Genomic DNA, 26,309 nt, shown 5'->3' with positions numbered 1-26,309 from the left:
AAAAAATAATTTAGGATGGTGTTTGATTGTGGCACATAGGGGTGTGTGTGTGTGTGTGTGTATAACTTTTTGTTACCACTATTCAGCCTCAATTAAGATTTATTTACTTCATGAGCTGAGCTTCAGTGAGGGGGACATTTTAAAATCTTGTCTCTGGGCCCACTCCAACCTTGCTACGCCCCTGTGCCCCTGTTTGCTATAATTAGCATTTAACATTAGGAAATTTTTCACTATTCAGTGTTTCCTCATCTAGCCCACAATCCCATCAACCTCTCTCCCTTTAGGCAGGCTATCGTGATGGTATTCTGAGTTGTAGAGGGCACATACAAGAAGACAACAATCTCCTCAATCCATGCTTTTTACCTTCCCAGATTTCTATACACACAATGACAATAACAAACAATTACAATTACAATAACAAATTAGAATCCTAGCTTGATTCATATGCATGCCTGAAAAAGAAGATAAATATTCTATCAATTTACCAGTCTTTAATCATTACATGAGCACAGAAGTGTCCTGGGAAGTAGCAAGTCTACATGGTCTTGCACCATTCAGGCACACTTAGAATTTTCTGGATAAATCAGTTATGTAGTTTGAAGGTTGGTGGATGTTGATTGCATGTTTTCTCAGCTTCCATATTCATTCAGCCAAAAGACAGAAATCTCTGACTCCTTGAAAGCAGTTTTTAAAAAACAAACAGGGAGGACAAAGGATGGCTGCTAGATATAGCCAACTTTTTTTAAAAAAAAAAGTGGCTTGAGATGTTTTAGAATAAGGAACACCTTTGATGGTCTATGGAATTATGATGTGCCTACTAGAATAAGGGACATCTGAAAATTCTGGTGGGCACCTATGAACCTTTACTTTTGGTTTTATATCGTTGCTAATATTGCAAGATCAAATTTTAACCATAATGGTCATAAGGGGAGTCATGTGGTACCTACACAACAGAGTTTTATGAGTTGGGATATTTTAATTGTGCAAGTATTGAAGTAAATAGTGGCTTGGAGAAGATGTCATGAACATTTCAGGCATATGACATTTCAGTTTGCATATGGCTAAAATGTACTAATTGTAAAGAGAAAACTAAACAGGAGGATTTGGCTGCTACACCAGCAGTTTGGCAAAGAGAAGTCAGATCTAATTTGAGAGTGAGAGAGAGAGAATGCATTAAGAAACATGTTTCTTCATGGAGTAGTTTACATTTTATTTTATTTTTAACTTATACTTCTGCTTTTAACTGTGTAAACTTTCAGATCTGGATCATGATCTGTTGGCACTAATACGCAATGGATTCTGTGCCTCTGCAGGGACCTCACAGATGGATTAGCTAGCTCCTCGCAGCACCCACTATGCCCTGCATGTGCTCAGTGCTTCCACTGATATTGGTAGTTAGGGGTGTCATTTTCTCAGTTCCTTTCTGATTGCCAAAGCATCAGCACCTCGTTGCTAGGCTTCTCAGTATCAGATTGGTTCTATAAGAAAACACGGAGATAAAATCTATTAGTTTATTTCTCCCTGGTTGAAATTGGACTGCTTTCTGACTATTCTTTGCTAAACGGACTTAATCTTCGGTGAAATTGGACTTTGAACTTGTTCTGACTGCATTGCAGATACTTTCTGCTCTGCATTTGCCTTTCACAATAATGGAGGCTAAGAAAACATTTAAACAGTGTGTGCAGTGTAAAAACAACATTGCCCTCCACTGGCTACCATGATTCCTGCCTAATGTGCTTAAGAGAGCAGCACAGCCCAGCAACTTGCAAGATTTGCTGTTCATTTTCTAAACAAACTACAAAACCAAACTCTTCATCTGCACACTGCACTCTGTGATGAGGCACTCCTTGCGTTGATGATGAAACCGAGTTATCCCTTGATATTGAGCATGATGTCGAGCTCAATATCAGAAGGTCAGACATGATCTGCACGCGTGCAGTCTAAACCCTCGACTGCATCAGGAGCTGCCTCAATGATGGAAACGGTTCTTAAGCTTCCAAAGGAAATTCCAAATGAGACGCATCAACACAAGGGGAAGAAAAGAAGAAACTATTTGGAGGAAGAGCAGGCTTTCTCTTCTCTAAAGAAACATAAGAGCAAGTCAGAAGCGAGGGTTGAAAACCCTTCTTCAGGTCTGCAAGGGCCTTGCTCATCCTTGCCAATAAATGTTGAAGACACGACATGGAGAGGCTCAACATCAAAAGCAATTGTCAATACCATGTCAACATCGATAGTGACTGTCGATACTGTGTCAACATCGACTACCATACCTCTATCTCAATTGGTTACCATGCTTCCACACTGAGTACTGCAGCTCTCTCCAGCACAGACACCAATTCAATCCCCCTTGACACAGAGGGAGGGAACCCCTCACTATTAGCAACAAAAAACAACTGTTGCTTCTGCTCTAGAATTTGAGTTGGAAGCTCACCTTCTTGGGGAGGAGGCAGCTCTTAATCCAAATACTTCAAGTACACTGCTCTCCATTCTGGACTCAACTACTAGTACCCCATCAGGTTTGACCTTTCATTACTTCCTCAGTAGTGGCCTCGATGTCAACCCCGATATTGAGGAGGTTCCACTCTTAGTACCTAAAACTCCATCTATGTTGCCTGTCTACTTCACATCAGAGCGCACCTCAACTTCAAGACCAATACCAACTATGACCCATTTGGTGTCAACAGCTCCATCTACTTTGTATGCCCCACTTACTTGGAAATCATCTATCCAATATGTGAGCACACAAGGAATATTCAACCAAAGGGAGATGCTTCACACTTGTGGCTTCAGACACTCAACTTCAAATATTCTGCCAGATGATTATGTGGAATTCCAGATGTAGAAGGCACAAAGAGCATCACAGCAGTGTTTGGCAGTGACTACTCATCCTCAGTCCAATATTTTATCACAGAGCAGCTTAACTCAAGGTCAGTCTTTCCAGCCGCCTGCAATTACTACAGCTACACAGCCACTGACTGAGATCCATGATTCCAATCACTTCTTATTACAGACAAGAGATTTGTCCACACAACATCAAGCAGCAGATGCTGCTATAACACAGCCAGTGTATCCAGAAGCACCTAGTACAGCACTGGCTGTGCCTGTGGTTCAAACTTTGCAGCCTCCTGCTCCTAAAGCATAAGGAGGCCCCTATTGCACCCCCTCAGGGGCTGATGGGGATTCCTCAAACACATCTGATGAGGATTCAGATAGCACAGAGCACCCATCAGACCTGCCGAGGCTGTCAGCTCCCCTCTCAGAGGAATTTAAGGCCTATCATATCCACATCTTGGAGATGGCTGAAGCACTGGGGCTTGAAATTAAACTACCTGACACAGGTTTAAATGATTTTGTGTACAATATAATGGCTACTACACAGTCATCACAACCAGTAGCACTCCCTATGTTGCCTGTAATCACCAAGGCTGCACAATCAGTATGGGAGGTATTGCAGACATCTATTATTATTTTTAATTGTTAAATTTGTATACCACCTTTCATTAAAACAATCCCAAGGTGGTCTACATAGAAAAATTAAAACAAGACTATAAAAATTACACAATTAAAATATTAAGCTAAAAATTAAAAACAGATCTAACTAAAAAGATTTTAAAATACATGCATAAAATATCTATGCCTACCTTGAAACGCCTGGAAGGCCTTTACAGAATTCAAGAAACAATTCATACCTCCTGAAACATCCGGTTCCAAACACTTTGGTGGTTGTGCACGATCATCAAAGTTCAGATGGAGACACATCAGATAAAGAGGGAAGGAAAATGGGTGTCTTGGGTAGAAAGATATACCCCATTTCCAGTTTGACCATAAGGATTGCAAACTATGCAGCCTAAGTGGCAAGATATAATCATCATCTGTGGGATACCCTGCTGCAGGACTCCACATTCTTGACACCTGAGGAATTTAAAGAAAGACATAATGAGGTCTATACTAAGCCCACAGCAATCACTAGACACCAATTAAGTACTTTCAAACATCTGGCAGAGATAGAGTCCCGTGCAATGGCTACTGTGGTCTCCATCTGAAGACATGCTTGGCTGAGGTCCATCAATCCTCAGCAGAAGGTCTAGCATTTGATGGCAAGTGCCTATTCAGTGATACAACTGACATGACTATGGAGTTGTTAAAGAAATCAAAGTACATGGTGAAGACATTCACCACTTCTTACTCTGTGTTGTGTTACTGGCCCTATGGGCACCAACGCACCACCTATAAACAACAGTGAGACTATAGATGCCAGTATAAACCTTATCAGAAGAATAAGGGTTTTGGACAGAGATCAAAGGGCCAGGGTACTTGGCCACCTAAGGACCCGACCAAGCAGTTTCTTTGATTTGATCGATCATCCACCACTACCACTTCAACAACCTGCCAAAGCACAGACTACCTGCTTTGTAGTTGCCAGTACCATGAAACTGGCAACCCATGCCCCTACATGGCAACACATAACATCAGACCGGTGGGTTCTAAGAATTATCACTATTGATTACGCTATTGATTACATACAGAGTTCAGAACTTTGCCACCATTCTCAGGCATGAAGTTCACTCCAGCAACTCCTATATTACTGGAGGAATTGCAAGTTCTGTTGGAAAGGGGGATGATAGTCCCTGTGCACTGGACAGAGAGGCTGAGTGGATTTTACTTCTGCTATTTCCAAATTCCAAAGTGGGATGGAGGGACCCGAGCCATCATAGATCTCAGGGGACTCAATCTCTATTCAGATGTGCACAAATCTAGAAGGACAATGTTGCAAAGCATACTACCCCTCCACTGTAGGGAGAAGTGGCTTGTAATGTTAGATTTAAAGGATGCATATTTCTATATAGGAATTCAAGATAATCACTGCAAGTATTTAAAGTTCACTGTGGGAGAGTCAGTGTTCCAGTACACAGTGCCCTGCTTTAGTTTATCAACCGCTTCAAGAGTGTTCACAAAGTGTATGGCAGTAATAATTGCTCACCTAAGGACATGAGGGATAGTGGTGTTTCTATCTTGGACGACTGGCTTCTTGCAGGTCAAGTTACTTTCACAGATCCATTATGTGATAACTCTTCTGAATGATCTTGGCATACGAGTCAACTGGAAGATGTCACACCTGGAACCAACAAGGCTTAAATTAGAGCTGTGCTAGATGTACAAGGAAAAAAAGGCATACTTGCCAAGGGAGTGTTACCAGCAGATCAGGGAACTCTTCGATCAGTTTTTCAACAAGTCATTTCACACAGCAAAACTAATACAGAAACTGATGGGATTGATGGCATCTTGCAGTGCCACTGTTCGTCATGTTCGATTGAGGATATGCAATCTCCAACTATGGTACCTCCAACATGTCCATCTCAGTGTCGACAGTCAACACATGCTCTTAACAATCCCACCTACTGTCCTGAATTCATTGCGGTGGAGGACATCAGAGAACAACCTTCTGGAGGGAGTACAGCTGACACCCACTCAATGGGTGACTAGAAATGCATCCCTTGCAGATTGGTGTGCCCACTGTAGAGAACTTCAGGTACAGGGTGTGTGGACTTAATTGCCTGCACATATTTTTTCTTTTTCTTTTTGAGCTGCTAGCAGATTATAGCCCTGAAATAGTTCTGGCCTCTACTACAGGGCAAAGTGGTTCAGCTTCAACTTGACAACACCACCGTGATAGCATATCTCAACAGGAAGGGTGGAACAGTGTCCCAGTCTCTGTGTGCCTTAAGCATCCAAATCTGTAATTGGTGCATTGTTCACCAGATACATCCACAGGCGATACATATAAAGGGAATAGACAATGTGATAGCAGATGGTCTCAGTTGCACTGTCCAGCAGCACCATCATCACGAGTGAGAACTCAACTGGAGTTATTTGCAACTTGTATTCAGGATGTGGGGAGTTCTACAAGTAGACATATTTGCCACTGCTGACAACCAGAAGTGCTCTCGTTACTGCTCAAGAGCAGGTGTAGGAAAGGGCTCCATGGGGGATGCTTTTCAACATTATTGGAAAACGGGCCTCCTGTACATGTTCCCAGCAGATCCGTTAATCAATTGTGTGATTGCACAATTTATATGGGACAACTTAAAGAGCATTCTGATCACACCATGTTGGCCTTGCCAGCCATGGTTTACATCTCTACTCAAACTTTCCAGGCGGACCTATTATCACTTCCCTCTACATCCAGATCTTCTGATGAGAGACAAGGGAGCAGTACTACACCCAGATGTGAGAATGCTAAGGTTGACAGTGTGGAGAGTAGGCTTTTAAAAAATATTTTGTTGAACAATAGAAAGCCTTCTACTAGAAAAAACTATGGGAATAAGTGAAAGCACTTATGTAAGCAAGCATGGATTCACACCTACGAAAGCATCTTTATGCCAAGTTCTTCTATTTGTTTGTTTATCTATAAATGACATCCTTGAAGATTACTGGCTTAGCAAATGTGTCACTAAAAGTTCATCTTGCTGCTATAACTTCTTGACACAAGGACTGGGATGGAGCAATTGATTTCTCTTATTCTGACTGCAAGAGATGTTTAAGGGGTCTCAATAATCTCTACCCTTCTGTATGTAGGCCCATTGAACAGTGGAGCCTGTCACTAGTACTGTCTATTTTGACTCAGTGTCCATTTGGCAATGGCAACTTTAAAATTAGTAATGTTGAAAATGTCACTTCCCCCCATCTCTTATTCCATCTGAAGCCCACTGTGACTCCTGAAAATATATATCTCAGAGAGTTGCAAGACTTCTGGAACAGGTGTACAACTCATTTTGAACAGCACTGGTGAAGACAGAGCTTCCAGCTCTTACATAAAAACATAAGAACAGCCTTGTTGGATCAGGCCCAAGGGGGCCTATCTAGCATCCTGTTTCACACAGTGGCCCACCAGATTCCTCTGGGAAGCCCACAGGCAAGAGCTGAGGGCATGCTCTCTCTCCTGCTGTTGCTCCCCTGCAACTTGTATTTAGAGATATCTTGCCTCTGAGGCTGGAGGTGGTCTATAGTCATCAGACTAATAGCCATTGATAGATTTGTCCTCCATGAATTTATCTAAGCCCTTCTTAAAGCCATCCAGGCTGTTGGCTGTCACCATATCTTGGGGCAGAGAATTCCACAGGTAAATTATGAGTTGTATTAAAAAGTACTTCCTTTTGTATCCAACTCTTACCAGCTATGCTCTTCCCTTAAGAAATCAGACCTGCCTACAGTCATTCATGCCCTGTCCATTTGCATGCTAGATTACTGCCACACACTCTACATGGAGCTACCTTTTAAAGACACTTTGGAAGCAACCTGCCTAGAGAGCAGGAGACTGTTGGTTCGAATCCCCGCTGGTGTGTTTCCCAGAATATGGGAAACTCCTATATCGGGCAGCAGCGATATAGGAAGGTGCTGAAAGGCATCACCACATACTGTGCAGGAGATGGCAATGGGAAACCCCTCCTGTATTCTACCAAGAAAACCGCATGGCTCTGTGGTCGCCAGGAGTCAACACCAACTTGATGGCACAACCTTTCCTTTTTTTACCTTTTGGAAACTTACCAATTTGTTTCCGAGCCAGTTCAATGTACTAGCCTTCACCTTTTTAAAGCCCTAAACTGCCTGCTATCAAAGTTTCTTTAGAATTGCCTCTACCCCATATGAAGCCACCAGCCCCAAAGATCATCTACTAGAGCCCAGCTCCATGTTTCCTGCCATCTGAGCTACAGTGGATTGGCATAAGGCCTTTCCTGTGGTGGTGCCAAGTCAGTGAAATGCCCTGCCAAAAGAAGTGTGCCTGCCCCACCGCCACTCTGCTTTCAGTGAGGAGTCAAAACTTTTCTTTTCCAGCTGGTCTTCTCAGGTATTTTTAAAATAATCAAAACAAAATTCTGTTCTAATCTGCTTCTGTTCTTGCGACTGTATAGTAATTTTTAGAAAACAAGTAAAAATGTGGCTCCTCATCCAGACTTCTATTTGAGAGAACTGTTTTTTTGCTGTTGCTGCTTTGTGTTTTGTGTCTTCCTGTTCTGTTTTATATAGGTTTTTAAACTTTTAAAGAGTTATTTTCATATTCATATTTAATATTTGTATTTATAATTTGTATTAATTGTGCATTGTTTTAATTATACTGTAACCCACTTTGGTATTATTTTAATCTAAAGCGGTATAGAAATTAAACAATAAATACAATAAATTGTTTAATTTTAATGTGTTTATGCTTTAATTATGTATGCTATTTGCCAAATTGAATAACATTTTTTAGGAAGTTATCTCCTGATAAATAGAAAAGACTCACCATTTTAAAAGGTGTATCTGCACAGTTAGCACATGTAAATAAGATATATACATACATACTTTATTTCCGCATTTGACCAGCTGAACAGGTAAGTAATAGTATAATGACAAAAGATCAAGTTTATTTATGTATTATTTATTTATTATATTATATACTGCCTGATATATACATCTCTAGGTTAACTACTGCATCATAATAAAAATTTCTAAGATGGCTGCCATTGCTGCATTATTGAACTTTACTTTCATTAATTGAAGGGAAAATGTATGCTGTATCATTTCCCTTAAAGTTAAAAACTTTATTGAAATGAAATAATTTCATTTTGGAATAAACATAACAAATATGGACCTACACAATGTCGCAATATATCCTTGTGCGGGGCGGGGAGGGGATGTGAATCTTACGTGAAGGGGATGTGAGTTTATTCACCTACACTAAGAGCTTAAATGTGTCCAACCTTCCCCCTCAGAAACACACAGGGGTGAAATGACTAGCAAGAAAACAAAAGCATTTTAGATATCTCTCCCCGCTCAGAAAGAGAAGGGATTGTGACTGTCTTGAGGGAGCATTCTTAAAGATGAGAAATGTCCCACTCTTTGTGGGATCCCTTCCACCTCTCACCATTCAGTTGCATTTACTATGGATATAAATCGGGCTACACTCTAACGAGCAATGAAGACCCTGAATTGTGCATGAGGTGCTCCCTGGAGGCTTTACAGACAGGGCTTCTACCCTGAACCTCCTTCAGAAGAGTGTGTGTGTGTGTGTGTGTGTGTGTGTGTTCACTCACCAGCCAAACTTACCCCGAAGTCCCTTCGAGATCCTTGAACCCACTCCACACACAAATCGGGCTTTGTCTTGCGAATTCTAGCTTATCTCGAGGTATTTCTGGGTTTTTAAAATGCTGGTTTTAAGCTACTTTCCCCCTGAAAACTCCAGAGCAAATAGGGAGAGTCACTGACGTAGAATCATTAGCATGATAAGAGGGATACTGTCTTTGAAATGTAGATGTAGCTCTTTAGGAAGCTCTCTCTCCCTCCCCCGCCATTGGCTAGAAGGATAGAAGGAAACAGGGAGGCATGTCATGTGAACTTGTAATAACAAAAACCGAGAGCAGAGGGGAGGGGCTGCTTCTCTCAATGCCACGAGTGTGATTCAAAGTGGCTTCACTCAACATTTATGCTGCAGCATGAAGCTATGTGCTAATAACTCCCTGATAGTTTGCAGGGACTTCAGGGTAAATTTGGCCAATATGTGAGAATACACCTCCATGCCTGGAGGAGATGCAGAACTAAAAGCCGGGTGTGATAAACTTCCAGGTGAGAGAATGACAACAAAAGGGGAAGAAGAGTAGAGAAAGCATAGTCAGAGAGGGAATTCCCTTGTTCACTATGAGGCGGGTCTCACAATCAGTGAGACCCGCTTTGAAAGGGTTTGTGGGGAGAGCGGGCTAAGCTCTCAGTCGCCCACATGACTGCCAGCTCTGTCATGGAGCCAGCAGGAGCTTCGGAGTTTGGGGGCCATGTAGCCCCCAGAAATTCCAGCATGCCCTGCACGAGCACACAGAGCATGCTGGAGAGACCCCTGAGCTGGGAGGCTGCTTTTTAGCCTCCCAGTCGGGAGTTGCCTCGTGAGTTGCCGTGGCACAGAGCAGCACCACGGCAGCACATGATTTGTTGACCCCGGTTAGCGGACGCTCTGCTACCCAGGGCTAAGGGGAGGGCTTCTCAAGCGGGTTTACACGAGCAGCAAAAATTGGGCGTGGCTCTCCTAGCCCGAGTTTTGCCGGTCGTGAAAATAGCCTCTATCTCTACCCCTAGTGCCCAAAAGGGTTGCTGGGGCTAAGAGTTGAGTTAGATGGAGTTACTTCAAGAGCTGTATCTCCAATACTCCGGACAGTTATGCATCCATAAAGGGCCTGGGGTGGATTTATAGGATTTTGTTATTTTGTGTAATCTTATTTAAATGTTAATAAAATGTTAATACAAAAAGAGAGAGAGAGAGAGAATCATAACATTCCCTCCTCTTTCAGAAACAGATATGACTATTTGCAGAGCCCCTGGGGATTTTACATTTTTCAGGATTGACAGGGATCTGCTCAGTTACACCTTTTCCTGTGCCTCTGGTAAGTGGGCAATTGCAAGGATAAACCACATTCCTGAAATCCCATCAATAAGAGATTTTAATTAGTCTGCCTAAGTTGCACAGTCACAAAATATATTTTTGGAATTCATTTTGCTGCCCAGATGCAGGGTTGAAATATAGGGCTGAAATTGCTAATGCACCCAGTGCCATTGTAGAGGTGCTTTGTAAAATATTGTCTCTTCTACTTGCATACTGTTTAAAGAACCTGTAGGGTCAAGAAGACATTGTCAATGACATTGCACCAAAATCTTCCTGGAATTCAGCCATGCTGACAAATGCAAAGAGCATTGTAGGATCAGAGAGAGAGAGAGTGAGAGAGCTACAATATTGCACTATAATATTTTCTCATTCTACCTTTTCTGAGTTACAATTTAGAGATTTACATTCCAGTAAATTGGAATGTAAGTGCAAAAAATATCAGCACATATTGTGACCCATATTCACAGTTTAGCAATCTCTTTTATGCTATTCTGTGGCACAAGAATAGTGAAGCAGCAGGTTCTGGCCCTTCCACTTGTGCTGACAAACCCATTGTCGGTGTGGCTGGCTTTAAAGTATACTTCATTGACTCCCCCTCCTTGTATAGGTGACCTCTGGCTGTTTAAACAGCTTCCTGGGAAGATACTGCAAGTTAGCATGTAGTAAAGCAGGTTTTATCTTTCAGCTGTTATGGGCTGATCGAAGAGTGAAAGAGTAGAGCATCTATCTTTTGTTTTGTCTCTTTGAGCAGCCCTTTGCCAAGTTTGAGTTCAAATCAAAATTCTCAGCTTATAATTTTAAAATGTGTGTGTGTGAGGAGGCTGGAGTTCTTTATTGCCTCCCTCCCACCCTTATCCACAGCTAGAAGTATTCTTACTGCCAAACAGAAAAGAGGTTACTATTTTAGTGGTTATTTGATTTATTTTTTATCCAATATTTCTCCCTCAGTCAATTCTTTCTGACACTTGAAATGGCTATTTGAAAAACAACTGTCCTTGCAGTTCTACACAGACATTAGAAATCAAAAACTGAAGTACTCTTGGGCTCAGGAACAATGAAATTCTTCCTGATTTATTAAAATACTAGTATTTGTAAGCCCGTTTTAATAACGGGCTCTAGTGGGGGGGTGGGTGCTGCTTTTGGCCTCACCTTGGGCTGCCAGCGGGGCCAGTGTTCTCGGCGTCGGCCGCCGCCAGCGGGGCCAGGCTTCTCGGCCGCCGCCAGCGGGGCCAGTCCTCTCGGCCGCCGCCAGCGGAGCCAGTCCTTCCTGCTGCCGCCGCCGCCTTTCCCTGCTCAGATACAACATGGCCGCCCGTGTCTGGGCGGCCGTATCTTTTTCAGCAGTTCTGCGCATGCGCTCCGCGCATGCTCAGAACTGCCCCAAAAGACATGGGCAGCACGGCCGCACCGCTCCGCGCATGCTCAGAACTGCCCAAAAAACCACGGGCAGCACACCTAACCATTTTATGGTATAGGATCACCAGTAAATTCATTTAATTGGAAGCAAGTTATATTGGCTGCAATGGGCATTACTTCTAAATTTGTATATTTTAGAGCTTTACAGCAGAATTCCATATCTGTCTACAAACAAGTCCCACTGAGTTTACACACACACACTTTATATCTATATCTATTTCTATATCTATCCATCTATATATCTATCTATACACACACATTCTCTCTCTCTCTCTCCATCTATCTATCTATCTATCTATCTATCTATCTATCTATCTATCTATCTATATATCTGTCTGTCTGTCTGTCTTGGGCTTTTTTCACTCTTGGTCCATACATGCAGCATAATCAGGTGCTAGAATGCTGAGTTGGTAGAATGGACTGTACTACTTTTGTCTACAGTGAGGGATACTACTTTTGAATGCCCCTCGTGTTAATGAACAAACACACTCCTGCCTAAAAAGAGAAAATTAGAACATCAAGGAGAAAGGTTCTAGCTCAAACATTTGTCCACTAAGCTAGCTTTCTATCTTAAATATATTTTAATGTTGGAGAGCATCTTAAAAAGTCTGAAGTGGTGCAGTCCATTCTATCCCCTCTCGGCACTGTACCTCTGGATCTGCTGCGTGTGTAGACCAGGCCGCAAATAACTGAGGTCTGAATGATGAATGCTTTCTTTTATTGTTTATATGTGTGCATAAATCTATGTTTCATTTTATTTTCCCTTTTAAAAGCTATTGTGCTCTCTCCTTTGGGGATTCACAAGGGAGAGAATTAATTTCTCTCTCAGATTTGCTCTGAGAATATTAAACCTGCCACAGTCTCGCTGCTGGGCCTTTCTAATCGCATTCTCTGGCTTAAACTAAAACTTGAGGGAGCTGCAGAAGGAGGGAATTTTTAAAAATGTGCCTCAATTAAAGAGAATGAAGAGTTTGTGAGAGAATTAAAAACTTGGAGCCAGGGGCGTACCTAGGTAATTTTGAAGCCCAGACCTGAAGGGGCCGAACTTTGGAGCCCCCCTCCCCCCCACATGAGGGCTTGGGGGCTATTTATTTATTTATTTATTTATTTATTACTTCTAACCATCCGCCACTCACTGTGTGGCAGGGACAGCCACTTGAGGGGAGACCAAGCGGGAGAGGCGGTGGCAAGAGCTACCAAATGACACATCAGGCCATTTTCAGCCCATTTTGTATCTGCTTCATTTGAGGTTAAAAACAATCCAGTTCTGCTATTAGATGCCACACAGGTTACAAAGGTCTCCAATTTACACTAGGATGAGTACTTTTACATCTACACTGTCTGTGTGAAGCAACCCTCAATAACAACCTATGCGAATAGGAACAAAAAGAAATAATTTTAAAATGTGCATAATTTTTTTAAAAATTAGCAATAGGATTTGATGTCAAGGGAGCAAACAGAATAGGAACTCTGGCAAAGACTGTGTTTATATTAATATAAGCAAACAGTGTTGGGTAGTTCTAAAGAGATTATTCAGGAACGTATGTGCTGTTTATTATTCACAGACAATACTTTATTGTTTTGAAAACAATACGGTAAAACTAGTGCTGTTTGATTATATGAAGGTGTGGGGTTGTATCTGCTTGTGACTGCTACATACATACAGTTTGTACATGTATATAGACTTCTTTCAACAGAAGTATCTGCTGCTGCTGCTACTACTACTACTACTAAGTCCCATTGGTTGAACATGTGGTGGCTCCTACTTCTGTTAGAAAAACACTAATACCTAAAAGATGTATATGAACCTCTATATTCTATAAGACCTGTAGACAGTATATTAACAAGAATTATTAGAATAACTTAGCTAAAATAGCAATATAAAACAGTATCTGTAGAAAATAATAAATAATCATAATTAGTATACATATCAATCAAAACCAGATCACGTGATTCCTATGTAGTATAACCCAAAATGTACCCCTTGACTTGGATCTTCAAAGTAAATAGCAATGGAAAAGGAGTCCCACACTTGTAATCCAATCTCTCACAAGAGTCATTCTGAAGTCCCAAAAGGACAGGAGTTGAAGAACACAAAGGAATTTGTGTCCATTAAACTGATATTCTCTTCCAAATAAGAACAAAACAATTTAGATTAGGACATTTTTCAGAAAATGTGAATGGATCAGTTTAATCTTGGTGTCGTGGTAGAACATGCAGAGATTCCGCTTAATTGGCTGTGAATATGTACGTAGCTGTGAAGACACTGACAGCAGAACAATAACTACAATAATCAATGTAGAATCTTTTGGATGGAATCCAGAAGAACAACAGGGCAAGAAAATATATTTTCCCCTGATTATCAAAGTACTGTATGCTGGCAGGCTCATATGGAAGGGAATAATACTTTATATATGCCTAATATATAGCTTAGTATATACTTCTGTGGATATTGTGATGCTTATATTGTATAATAGGCCTGAGCAAAGTCAGATTGGTAAAATTGGCCCAATTTAACTGAAATTGAAGAGGTTCAGAGAGAGTCTGAACCTGAACTCCACCAGACTAGTTCAGGTAGGACTTCTCGGACCTCTTTTAAAAATTAATGAAAATCAGAGCTCTTCAGAGCTCCAAATGATGGTGAGGTTGGTTTTTTTTTGGGGGGGGGGGTTGGGGGTTGGCAATAGCAGCTCCAGTGAGGGAAACAATCTTCAGTGAGGGACACCTACCTGCCTGTGTGTGCATATATAACAAGTTTTTTAGCCCATTTTCTACTCATAAAGCAGCAGCCACCAGCCAATTTCTGAGTTTCTTATGCAATTCTCTCATGTTATCACATCACTTTCCCTTGGATTACATCACTTTCCCTTGGTCACATCACTTTCCCTTGTTGTTACACCAGTTCCTCTTGACTCTCTGGTGTTGTGTTTATTTTTTGTCCAGGTTCACAGTGAGTATCCATGGTTGCTTTCTTTAATTTTTAAAAATCTGATTGTTCTAATTTGAATTCCAACCCTGACTCCGACTTTCGGAGGCATCCTGTTATGAGTACAGCCTGTTCAGGGGCTACACACAGCACCCCTCCATATGGTTTGGAACTGCAGGCTTGCAGTCTCCAACTTGGTTACCTGACTCGCGAGACCATGAGCCCTCCACTTGCCCATATTTGGCAAACTTAGCACAAGCAGCATGGGGCAACTTTATCCCAGGTCAGTTATGACATGCGACTGAAAGGTACCCTCATGCCTATTTCTATTTTGTAATTCAGAGAAGTGTGCTAGCTGAGTAAGACACGAGTTAAGGAGAAAGACTATTTCCCAAAAGAGTAGTCAAACTCCTCCAGGAGTTGGCACAAAGGATTAGTCTAACTAATCACCTTAGGAGCTCAGATAAGGCTGTATCACTCCCACCTCACTATCACAGTGTTAATAGTCTGATGTAGACCAGGGAAGAGGCTCGTTAGCGTGAAAAGCATTTGGGTTTCCACACCTGGAAGGTCTTCTTGACCCAAGAGATAAGCTTTGAGCTCACCTATTTACCCTATTCCATACAGGTTTTTCAAACCATTATACTCTATTGTCCTTCAAGATTGCACACACTCGTGATTTAATCATACAGTATGTATTATTTTGTTAACTATGGATGTCATCCCCTGTAACCAAGAGGTGTGACCCATGTTTGGCCCAAAGGCATATTTTTGCCTATTTTAACCCTAAGCCCAACTCAATGGTGTGGTCCTTCGGACCCACCATCTGTGTGTACTTTGGCTCTGGCAATTCCATTTCCAGGACCATTGCTCCAGCTTCACTTCCAGTTCCTGGTTTGGACCCATCTCCTAATCCAAACCATGCATCACACTTGGCTACCTTAGAGAACCAGCCTCCGCTGGAACTAGCTGCTTTCCTGGATCCCTGGCTTGCGAGTGGCACGCTTGCCTCCTCCTACCCTGTTCTTCTGCTTGGCCTCTGGGAAGGAGGACCCCAACGTTTCCCATCCTGCAAGGGTAAGAGATACCATGACGGAATTGGAAGAAGGTATTACTAATAATCTTTCTCTCTCTATCCTCTTCCTCCTAAGTCTAAACTCTGCACTCCAGCTCCTCTCTCTCTGGCAAGCCTTAAGCTAATATAATTGCAATTTGGACCTTTAAGCTAAAATGTCTCTTCACGAATCTCTGGTATACATTGCTAGTTAAAGTTTTATTGGCTAACTATTTTTCATTTCCCATACCCCCAATAACCCTTAAATGAATCTGATTATACCATATTCCTATCTCAAGCTTTTATTTCCAGACCAAAGCTTTGCACAAATTGATACTATAATGGACTGTTCATTCTAGTCACTAATTCACCACACAAACCCAAAAGTAATCTTGGGACATTCCACCAGCATTCCAGAATATTTCCATTAACAGTCCAAAGTACCCAAAACCAATATTTGCAGGATCAGAGCAGATTGGGTTGGTCCCAACTCCGACTTTTAGTTCGGTGCACAGGCCTCAACGTACTTTGTACTTTGGAACTGGTACCAGGAACTGGAAGTGAAGCTGGAGCAATGGCCCTGGAGATGGAATTGCCAGAGCCAAAGTATGTGGTGTAAAATATGAGTAAATAAAATATGGTGATCCCACACCGTTTAGGGCTGTAAAAGTCAAAAAGAGCACTGCTTGGGCTCGGAAAAATAAATTGGGAGAGAGTGACCTTGTGAATAGGAAATTGTCACAACTGCCACATTTTGTACCATCTGAAGTTTCTGGATACTTTCCAAAGGCAGCCCACATAGGGTACAACACAGTAGTTTAATCTAGATGCAACCAAATGTAACTCTGGGAAGATCTTCCTTTCTCTTATGTTGTCTTGATTCTGTTATTAGATAACGAGACCTGCTGCAGGTGGAGTTTTTTCACGTGTCTAGAAAAGGATCGTTTTTTTCACGAGTTCTAGAAAAGGATCATGGCTCAAGGGTATGGTTCTACTTATGTAAACCTAAATAAATTTAAATATATTTAATGCAATATTGCCATAACTACAGTTCTTGGATGTGAAAAGGTATAGTTCTAAATGAAATATATTTAAATTGATGCATACATAATTATAGGTCTTGATTCGTAATAGGATCTTTTATTCTCTTATATATGTCCATAGCTATGCCAAGAAAATATAAAATGATGTATCACAATGTCAGACTATCATAATACCAGGCATCAAAGGCTCAACCCAGAGATCAAAATGAGTTTATTACGGTCCGAGACCAGAAAATAAAAAGAAACAGAAACAACGAAAAATATGCAGAGTTACAGAAAAACCAATACAGCTTATAGCTTATCTCACATCTATTTACAATATTAATAAAGTGTGCCGTTGAGTTGATGTTGACTCCTGGTGACCACAGAGCCCTATGGTTGTCTTTGGTAGAATACAGGAAGGGTTTGCCATTGCCATCTCCCATGCAGTATGAGATTATGCCTTTCAGCATCTTCCTATATTGGTGCTGCCTGATATAGGTGTTTCCCATAGTCTGGGAAACATACCAGTGGGGATTCAAATTGGCAACCTCTGGCTTGCTAATCAAGTCATTTCCCCACTGCGCCATTATGGATACACTGAATCAGTACTCAGAGACCAACACTTCCCTAGGGAATATAATTGCAGATTTAGCCATGGAACAAAATTTTGCAACATTAAGACTAATATCTGTGTTGGAGTCTGAAAGAAGAAAAGTATAAAAATTATCTGAACTGTCTGGAAATTTCTTTAAAATTGAGGTTATTAAAAAAGAAATAAAATGTCTCTATAAAATTGGCAATATATCATTCACATGCTCCACAGTTTCAATCTCCCCTATCTGGCAGGGACAAATCCAATCTACATAAGAAATTTGGAAGTATCTCCCCTCCAGTGCAGCTGAAGGCAGTGTATTAAGTGGGCTAAGGTGAAAGCTCTCTGGTACTTGATGTTACAAGATTGTAAAGATAGTTTGCTGGGGAGGAATCTATATTAAAGTTTCCAACCTCCAAACAACAGGAGGCCAGACTCCTGTACCTTTGCAAGTCCATGTCCCAAATGTGTTGTTTCATGGTCTCTTCCTTAGAATAGCCCAGAGACAGCAGGGCTGGGGGAATAAGTCTGCAACTCTTGAGTTTCTTCTCTAAAACTCTCATCCAGCCTAAATGGAAGCTGTCAACCAGGGTGAAAGGGGCCAGTCAAATAAGGCAAAACATTAGTTTGAGCCCGAAATTGATCTTATTTAATCGGGCTTGTGCCTCTAATGAGACTGACCCCAACTCCATACAGAGAGCTTAAGCTATTTAGGGCTTTATAGGTAATAACCAGCACCTTTCATTTTGCCCAGAAACCTATTGGCAGCCAGTGTCATTCTTTCAACACAGGAGTATTATGGTGTCTCCTAGATGTCCCAGAGACGAATCTGGCCGCCACATTTTGTACCAACTGCAGTTTCTGGACTATGTACAAAAGCAGCCCCATATAGAACGCATTGCAGTAGTCCAGCATAGAGGTTTACCAGCATATATACCACCATTCTGAAGTTGTTCATCTCAAGAACTGCAAACAGCTGGAGTATCAGCCGAAGCTGATATAAGGCACCTCTGGCCACCGCCTCAACCTGGAATACCAGAGGAAGGTTCAGATCCAGAAGCACCCCCAGACTGTGTACCTGTTCCTTCTGGGGGAGCATGACTCTATCCAGAACCACCGGATCAAAATCGTCTCCTGAGTTCTGACCCCACACAATAAGTATCTCCATCTTATCTGGATTCAGCCTCAGTTTGTTATCCCTCATCCAGACTATCACCACCTCTAGGCGGGCATTTAGGGAGGTTATGTCTTCTGATGATGTTGACATGGAAAAATAGATTTAGGTGTCATCAGCATACTGATAACACCCTGCACCAAATCTCCTGATGATCTCTCCCAGAGGTTTCATGTAGATGTTAAACAACATCAGAGAAAATATGGAGCCATGAGGGGCACTATACAAGAGTTCAGGTTTTCAAGAACAGTAGTCCCCAAGAGACACCAACTGGAATCTGCCTGTGAGGTAGGAGCAGAACTACTGCAAAGCAGTGCCTCCCACCCTGAATCCCCTCAGATGTTCCAGAATGATACCATGGTCAGTAGTATCGGAGGCCGTCAAGCGATCCAAAAGGACCAACAGAGTCACTCTGTCAATTCCCAATTGAAGATCATCCACCAGGCTGACCAAGGCGGTCTCCATCCCATAGCCCACCCGCAAGCCAGTTTGAAATGGATATAGATAATCAGTTTCCTCCAAGATCTCCTGGAGCTGGGAGGCCACCACCTTCTCAATCACCTTGCCCGGCTATGGAAGCTTGGAGACAGGCTATGGAAGGTTATGCCCGGCTATGGAAGCTTGTAGTTGCTTAACTCTGAGGGATTCAAAGCAGGCTTCTTCAGAAGCAGTCTAATGATTGCCTCCTTAAGACAAGGAGGCATTCTGCCCTGCCCCAGAGAAGCATTTATAATCTCTACCAGGCCCTCTGCAACAGCCTGCTTGCCAGTATTAAGTCATGTTTGGCAAGGATCAAGTGGGTAGGTGGTAGGCCACACCATTCCAGACAACTTGTCCACATCCTCAGGAGTCACGAACTGAAACTGATCCAGGGTCATTACATAAGAGAAGCTGCTGGACACCTCGGCATCAGTCTCTGTAACAGTTGTGGAGTTTGAATCTAAGTCAGCCCGAATACGAGAGATTTTGTCCACAAAAAATTCATTAAAAACATCACAGCGTGTAATAGTTAATTCCAAGTACTGATTCAAGGGGGAAGGGGCACACACTAGCCCCTTCACAACCCTGAACAACTCCACTGGACATGAACTTGCAGAGGTGATATGGACAGGAAAGAATCGCTTCTTTGCCACACATATTGCCTGAGCATAGGTCTTCAAATGAGCTGTATGTAATGATCTGTTGGATTTGAGTTGAATCTTTCTGCACTTGCTTTCTAGTCGTCTACCTCACTGCTTCAGCCCCTGTAGTTCTTCTATATGCCAAGGGGCCAGTTTTGAAGCGGGTTGGAGAGAATGCTTAGGAGTGATCATGTCCACTGCCCTAGTGAGTTAATTGTTCCAATTCTCCACCAGCGTGTCAACAGGGTCACTGGCAGAGCCAATACTGAATCCCTCCAAGGCTTCTTGTAATCCTATTGGATCCAATAACCTTCTTGGGCAGATCATCCTAATGGGCCCCTCGACCCTGTGGAGGTGGGATGTGGTCGTGAGTCCAACCTTAACCAGATGGTGGTCCATCCATAAAAATGGGGAAATCACAGGAGTCCCCACCCATAGAACACCACCCTGATCAGAGTGAAAGACCAGATCAAATATGTGACCAGAAATATGTGTTGGTCCCCAGACCACTTGGGATAGGCCCATAGTTGTCATGGCCGCTATGAACTCCTGAGCTGCCCCGGACAAATTGGTCCCAAAGTGAACATTGAAGTCCCCAACACCACAAGCCTGGGAGACTGCAATGCTGAGGCCAAGACCAAGTCTGTCAGCTCAGTTAGGGACTCTGTTGGGCAGCGGGGCTGTCGGTACACCAACAGACGTCCAAGTCTATCCCTGGTCCCCAAACTTAAGTACACACATTCGATATGGTCAGACACTTCAACAGGGATCCTGGCAAAGGAGATGTTGTTCTTACAGACCACAAACACTCCACCTCCCCGTCCATGGCCCCAGTTCTGCACAAACTCCCCACAGATGTTCCACAGAGACAGCGGGCTGCAGTCCAACAGGGGAAGCAAGGAGCAGGCGGGCAACAGCAGAAGGATCCAACAGTACACACACGGTCTCTCACACTGGGCAGCATTGAATGGGAAGCAGATGGGCTCTTTCTCTCCTCTGCTGGGCTTAGTGGCTTGGATTAACTGTGAGCATCTTTCCCTTTGGGCATCCTTCTTTTTTCCTTCAACAAATCCTTGTATTGTCTTTTTTGAAATGCAATTCATGGGGAAATGTCTGACGATGTTGTGCTTTTTACGATTTGAACTGACCTATAAAAGAGGTCTTAGCCTTAATGCAGTCCTTGTCAAACCAGGATTTCAATTTGTGACCCAAAGAGGCTGAGATAGTATATCTAGGGTCCCAAGACAAAATTCTTGTAGATCTGAAGTCAACTTCTGAAACAATGTAATGGCTCGCTCTGATATTTCCGCTGCCATGATATCAGAGCAGAGACAGAGGGCGTTCTCTATACCAAGGAAACCTGCAGTTTCTTCCTCCACTCTTTCTGACCATCTTACTCTCAGGCAGCTCAAGACCACTGAGGAATCAGCTTCAAATTTTTCCTTAATGTGGACCTCTTGTTTGTTTAACTTCATTGATATGACCACTGGTATGTGGTCATTTACTGTCTTTACCAGGCTCTACAGAGAACTGTACTACCACAGTCACAAAATTGCAGGAGACCATTACAATATCAAATCAAGAGCACTTGATCTCAGCACAGACCAATATGTGACCAATATCTTGCGTAGTCACCATTAACTGCCCCCGCTTAAAACAAAAACCTAATCTATTTGCAAACTGGACCAGGCAAAAGCCAGCAAAATTGGATCTTGAATCTTTAGATTGGTTGGTCAATAGGTTTTTACCCGCCAATTCTGGGGGAACAAAAACGTGAATATAAACCTCATCACATAAATATAAAATGTGAATATAAACCTCACCACATGGGCCCAACTTTGCATTGAAATCTCTTGCTACTACATCCCCGGCAGCTGGGTACATTTTAATCAATTGGGAAATATATTCTTCTAGTTTTGACCAGCAATCTTGAATTCAGGCTCACTATCTTTGGGGAGGCAACTAAACCTTTTCAGTCAAAAGACTATGTTGCCCAAACTTAACTATGCCAGCCATCACATAAGTCCACTTTGCTGAAGACTGTTTGCAACTTCGTAGAAACAAAAACTGCTAACAAACAAACAAAAAACCACCCTTATATCTACCCCCATTTTCAATTAGGGAGGCCTGGAGCACCCATGAGGCAAATCCATTTATCATCACCAGTTCATGAGCTCAAGTTTCTTCATCCAAAATTATGTCAAAGGTTATATAATAATTGAAGGAAGCATCTAGCCTTTTGGACGCCCAGCCAGCGATGTTCCATGAGAGAAGCCTAATATTGCTCTCAGTCACGGATTGTCAATCAGCTTGTATAATGCCAGCCCATGCTGAGGCTGGGGCCTCCTGGGTCTTTACTGCCAGACACAACCCACATAATAAGACAAATAGATCATTAGTTGCCCAATTTAAAAACTGTGCACAGGCACATGCGTACACACACACATCATGGCAAGGAAGCTGCTATTGAGACTCTTAGGAGTTACTGAATAGCCAGTTAAGGTGAAAGAGAGAAGCATTATAAAAGAGTTTCAAGTGCTTTGCAGATAAAGAATAGTATTCTTGAAGTGGCTTTTGGGAGTTGTTTTTTCAGCATGTGGTTCTGGAGCAAATGTATGTGTGACCTAAAACAAACTGCTTGGTTTTTGCGAGGTGCAGGTTTTCTGTCCAACTTAGTAATATATTTGCTTCCTCCTATAATGTACCGGAGATATTCACATGATTGTTGGGGGTGTGTGTGTGCTGTGAACCGTACAGTACTTCCTCCCCAAACTAGCCTTCAAACATTGCTGGGAGCATGGACTGCACTCCCCAATAAACAGTGCTGTGCCAAGCAGAACGGAGCTCTGGAGGCCAGGACAACGCATCCCAGCCTCTGGGTATCCCTCAATGCACCGAGCGCAGTGCAGTGGGGGATTCCCCCTTCAGATTGGCACTCTAGTCACTTTGTGCACTTTGTGTCTCCTCAGGCTTTGTGCAGCCCAAAGAGACACAATATCCTGCAGAACAGAGCTCTGGAGGCCAGAACAACAAGAGACACAAAATCCTGACAGAGACACAAACTCCTGACAGCTGGGTTAAGATTGCCCTTGCTCCCTTAACCTCAGCTAAGAGCCTAGTTTAAAAATAAGGTTTGGCTCAATGGCTCAAAAATAAGGTTTGGCTCAATGGTAGCGCTGGGATCCATGCGGATCCTGGTGCTCCACACGACTAGCCTAGCCCAGACTAGGCTGCTCTAGCCTGGGCTAGACTGCTTGTGAGAACAGCCTCACTGTATTTTATATGGTATATACAATTCTTAGCAGAATCATATTATGCCTAGTGTTTGTTGGTTTCAACAACCTTAAGCTAACTAATAAATATTACAGATATGGTTTCAGGGTCTATAATACATAAACTAATTATATAGTTCCTTATTTTATGCATCATGGATATAGATATCTTTCTAAAGTATATGTCTAAGTTCTTTCTGTCTTATCTGAGGCTGTACCTTTGCTCGTTCAAATGAACATTCTGTGCACAGCTCTGGGGAAGAGCTGTGAAAGGGAGAAAAGCTGTGGGAAATCCCTGTAACATCATGGAAACCATGTCAGAAGGTGTGCATGGAACACTGGGAAATGTAGTGATTCCCAGCACTTTCCCCATAAAGCTCTATGGGGAAAGCACTCGGACCTTTCGTAGTGTTTCATGTGTGCCTTATGGAGCAGCTTTCTCAAGATCATCAGGATCATTCCCACAGCTTTGCTCCCTTTAATGGTCCTTCCCCAGAGATTACCTCTGTGTAGAGCGGCTGTACATAGTGGTAAGCCAAGCTACTTCTGTGTGGGTTCAGGGGTGAGATGCAAATGATTCGGTTTCAGCACTTCAAACCTGAATGTTATTATTGGGTTTTATCTGTGAAACATTTCTTCTGCATGTTTTTGATAGAATGCTAAAATAATAGAGAAAATGTGATCTATTGAAATATTCATAAGATTCCAACAAATAAAATGGCTTGCATCTAGACTAGCTCTCTGCCACTGCAAAGAACCTTCCTGTCTCCACCATTTCCTACTAATTCCCCTCTCCCCTTGCAGCCATGCATGCTGCATCTTATATTATTGCCGATGGTCCCTTGGGAATGACTTTTCTAGTGACTGGACAAGAAGTGGGTGGAGAAAATGGCTTCTGCTTGCACAACAGCACACATGCTGCTCTGGATGTTAACCATTGCCCTTTATCATAACTTTCTGAATTAACTCATTTAATTATATTACTAGGTGTGAGCAGACGTTCATGTGTCTGATATTCGCTGTGTTTTGGCTACTCGTATTGTTCTTTATTGGATGGCCGTTGAGCATTTTTGTAGGAGGACTGTACGGACTACTCGCTCCTATCACTACCATTTTAGGACTAGATGACGTCTCTGAAGCAATGTTGGTTGGAGTAAACGTGGGGAGAACATGTGCTAAGAATGCCCGTGAGGGAAAGAAGCTCTGTTAATAACGAAGACTACCACAGTAATCCACAAAGCATTCTTCTGTGTCCTGCACTGGTTTTTACAGCTGTTTGATTTAGCAAAAGTGTTCCCGTTTCTAATAGTTATTCATTTGTTAGATTTACAAAATGATTTACATTTGGCATTCGGTGAAAAGTAAATGTTGACTTTTATTGGAAAATTTTATGTCACTTTATTTTGTAAGCTAATGTACTGAATTAGAGCTATATATATTCCAGATTTCAGTCAGATCTGGGTTAGATTAGAAGATAAAATTCTCGAGCCTTGAGGATTCAGGAACTCAGACACAAACATATTTGTAGTATCCACAACTCATATTTATCTAATCCAGACCCTTACTCAGACAGAGAAATAGTGATGAAATTTGAAAGCCTGTGATAGGGAACATTGGTTTTCTAGCTTTTGCTTTGTCACATCAAGTTCAGAGCTGAGTCACTCATTGGACTGCTTCAGACATCATGCGGACAGAAGATTAAACCTTGGCTTCATGTGACTTCCCTAAGCCTTGGAAGCATGGACTCCCCTTCTCTCTACTTCTGATTGTGGTGAGAAAGAAGCCAGGATCACTCATGATGTCCAAACGGACCAATCCCGGCTTAATTCTATCCAAAATTGCAAAATAAAACAAAATAAAGCTTCAGACAAGTTTGAAGTTAGGTTCAGATGATGATTTATTTTGCAACTTTGGATAGAATTAAGCTGAGATTGATCAATTCAGATTTCATAAACAATCCTGGTTTCTTTCTAAACACAATTGGAAACAGGCTTGTGCGGGTGAGGAGCACACACCTGAAGCTTGGGGAAGTCACACAAATCCAAAGTATGATATTGGCTTTGTGTGATATCTGAAGTCACCTGTTGAAGCCAATATTTCATTGCTACATCGTTCCTAATGTCTAAATGTATCTGTATTAATTACAATTCTGTTTAATTAACGTTATTGTTTTATTGAGAATGTGCTTTAAAAGCATCCCCTTTGTATGAGTTATGTATAAATATTGTTGTTGGAAAATGTTTATGCATTGCTATAATAAATAGATATGAAAGCAACTTCACCTTTTTGACACACAGTTTTAAATTGTCAATAATAATAATAAATTATTATTAGGCATTTGCCCCAAAATATTTGGAATGTCTACGTTTTGCTATTTATCTTAGAGGATCAGATTTATACATAATATAGCCTGTCCAGAGGCACTTTGAAGACTCAGTTCAGTCATGGGTAAAGTTCTCATGTTGTCACTCTTATCTCTGTAAGATAGTCTTCCTGGGCACTTTTGTTTCCTCTTTCTGGTGTCATGCGGTTGCAGGGGGAAAAGGAAAGGAGTTTCTTCCTCCCAGAAGCAGCACAATATGCTGGCCTCTTAGAACAAATAACGCTTTGTTCTATCTGGGCTCCAGTGGTAACTAGGATTAGGGAATGTGCAAGAACCGTGGGTCATGCATGTGTTTGGCACCACAGGGAGGAGAACGGCAAGTGGGATTTTAAAAAAAAAGAGGAGAGCAGGTCCTTACCTGCTCTCCGCTGCTGCATGCAGCTTCCTGCTGCTACGTTGCTGCCCCCAAGAACCCGCACATGGCACTGGCACGCACATGGTGTCCACGCGTGCGCGAGTAAGGCCCTGCTCTCCTCTTTTTAAAAGATCCCACCTCCCCATGGTGCCGAACCTTTGCACGAACCTTGGTTCATGCACATCCCTAACTGGGATATTTCTGAATGGCATACAATATAATTTTAAAATAATTGTAGAAATAATAAAATAATAAAACACTAGCCAACCCCGCACAGAGCATCTGTGCGCTCTTTGGGGCTGGCTGTTCCCTTCTCCCTCCTGCCCCACCCTCCCTCCCTTCTGCCCCAAACTCTTGCCTCTCTTCCCCTCCCTCCCCCTCCCACACCTCTCTTTCACCCTCCCCTCCCTCTCACCCTCCTGTCCTAGTCTCTCCTGCCCTCCCCGCTGCCCCACTCCCTCTTGCCCTCCCCCTCCCTCTGCATTTTTTAAAGTTCTACTTACCCGGCTGCCGCCGCTCCTCTTCCCAGGCGTGAACAGGAAAGTCCCGCCACCCGGTTCCTCCCACCCCAGTCTCCCACGGGCTC

The 26,309-nt window shown here is 42.4% G+C and overlaps 2 long non-coding RNA genes across 3 annotated transcripts; one reads left to right on the top strand and one right to left on the bottom strand.

Annotated features, from left to right (window-relative positions):
• Nucleotides 1–324: 324 nt before the first annotated feature.
• On the bottom strand, nucleotides 325–9,505 carry LOC128340635 (uncharacterized). 2 transcript variants are annotated; one of them, XR_008313848.1, is made up of 4 exons: nucleotides 9,085–9,505; nucleotides 4,982–5,116; nucleotides 3,642–3,912; nucleotides 325–1,478 (listed from the first exon to the last, which is right to left on the bottom strand). It is a non-coding gene; the product is annotated as an uncharacterized LOC128340635 (long non-coding RNA). The 2 variants fall into 2 exon arrangements; XR_008313849.1 differs by having other exon boundaries at nucleotides 3,690–3,912; nucleotides 9,085–9,500.
• Nucleotides 9,506–12,383: 2,878 nt separating this feature from the next.
• On the top strand, nucleotides 12,384–25,266 carry LOC128340633 (uncharacterized). The gene is made up of 3 exons (XR_008313844.1): nucleotides 12,384–12,515; nucleotides 16,694–16,784; nucleotides 23,973–25,266. It is a non-coding gene; the product is annotated as an uncharacterized LOC128340633 (long non-coding RNA).
• The last annotated feature ends 1,043 nt before the right edge of the window (nucleotides 25,267–26,309 follow it).

Source organism: Hemicordylus capensis, chromosome 1, assembly GCF_027244095.1.
Source record: "Hemicordylus capensis ecotype Gifberg chromosome 1, rHemCap1.1.pri, whole genome shotgun sequence".
In the NCBI taxonomy this organism is placed as follows: domain Eukaryota; kingdom Metazoa; phylum Chordata; class Lepidosauria; order Squamata; family Cordylidae; genus Hemicordylus; species Hemicordylus capensis.
This window is presented reverse-complemented; position numbering and strand designations above follow the sequence as displayed.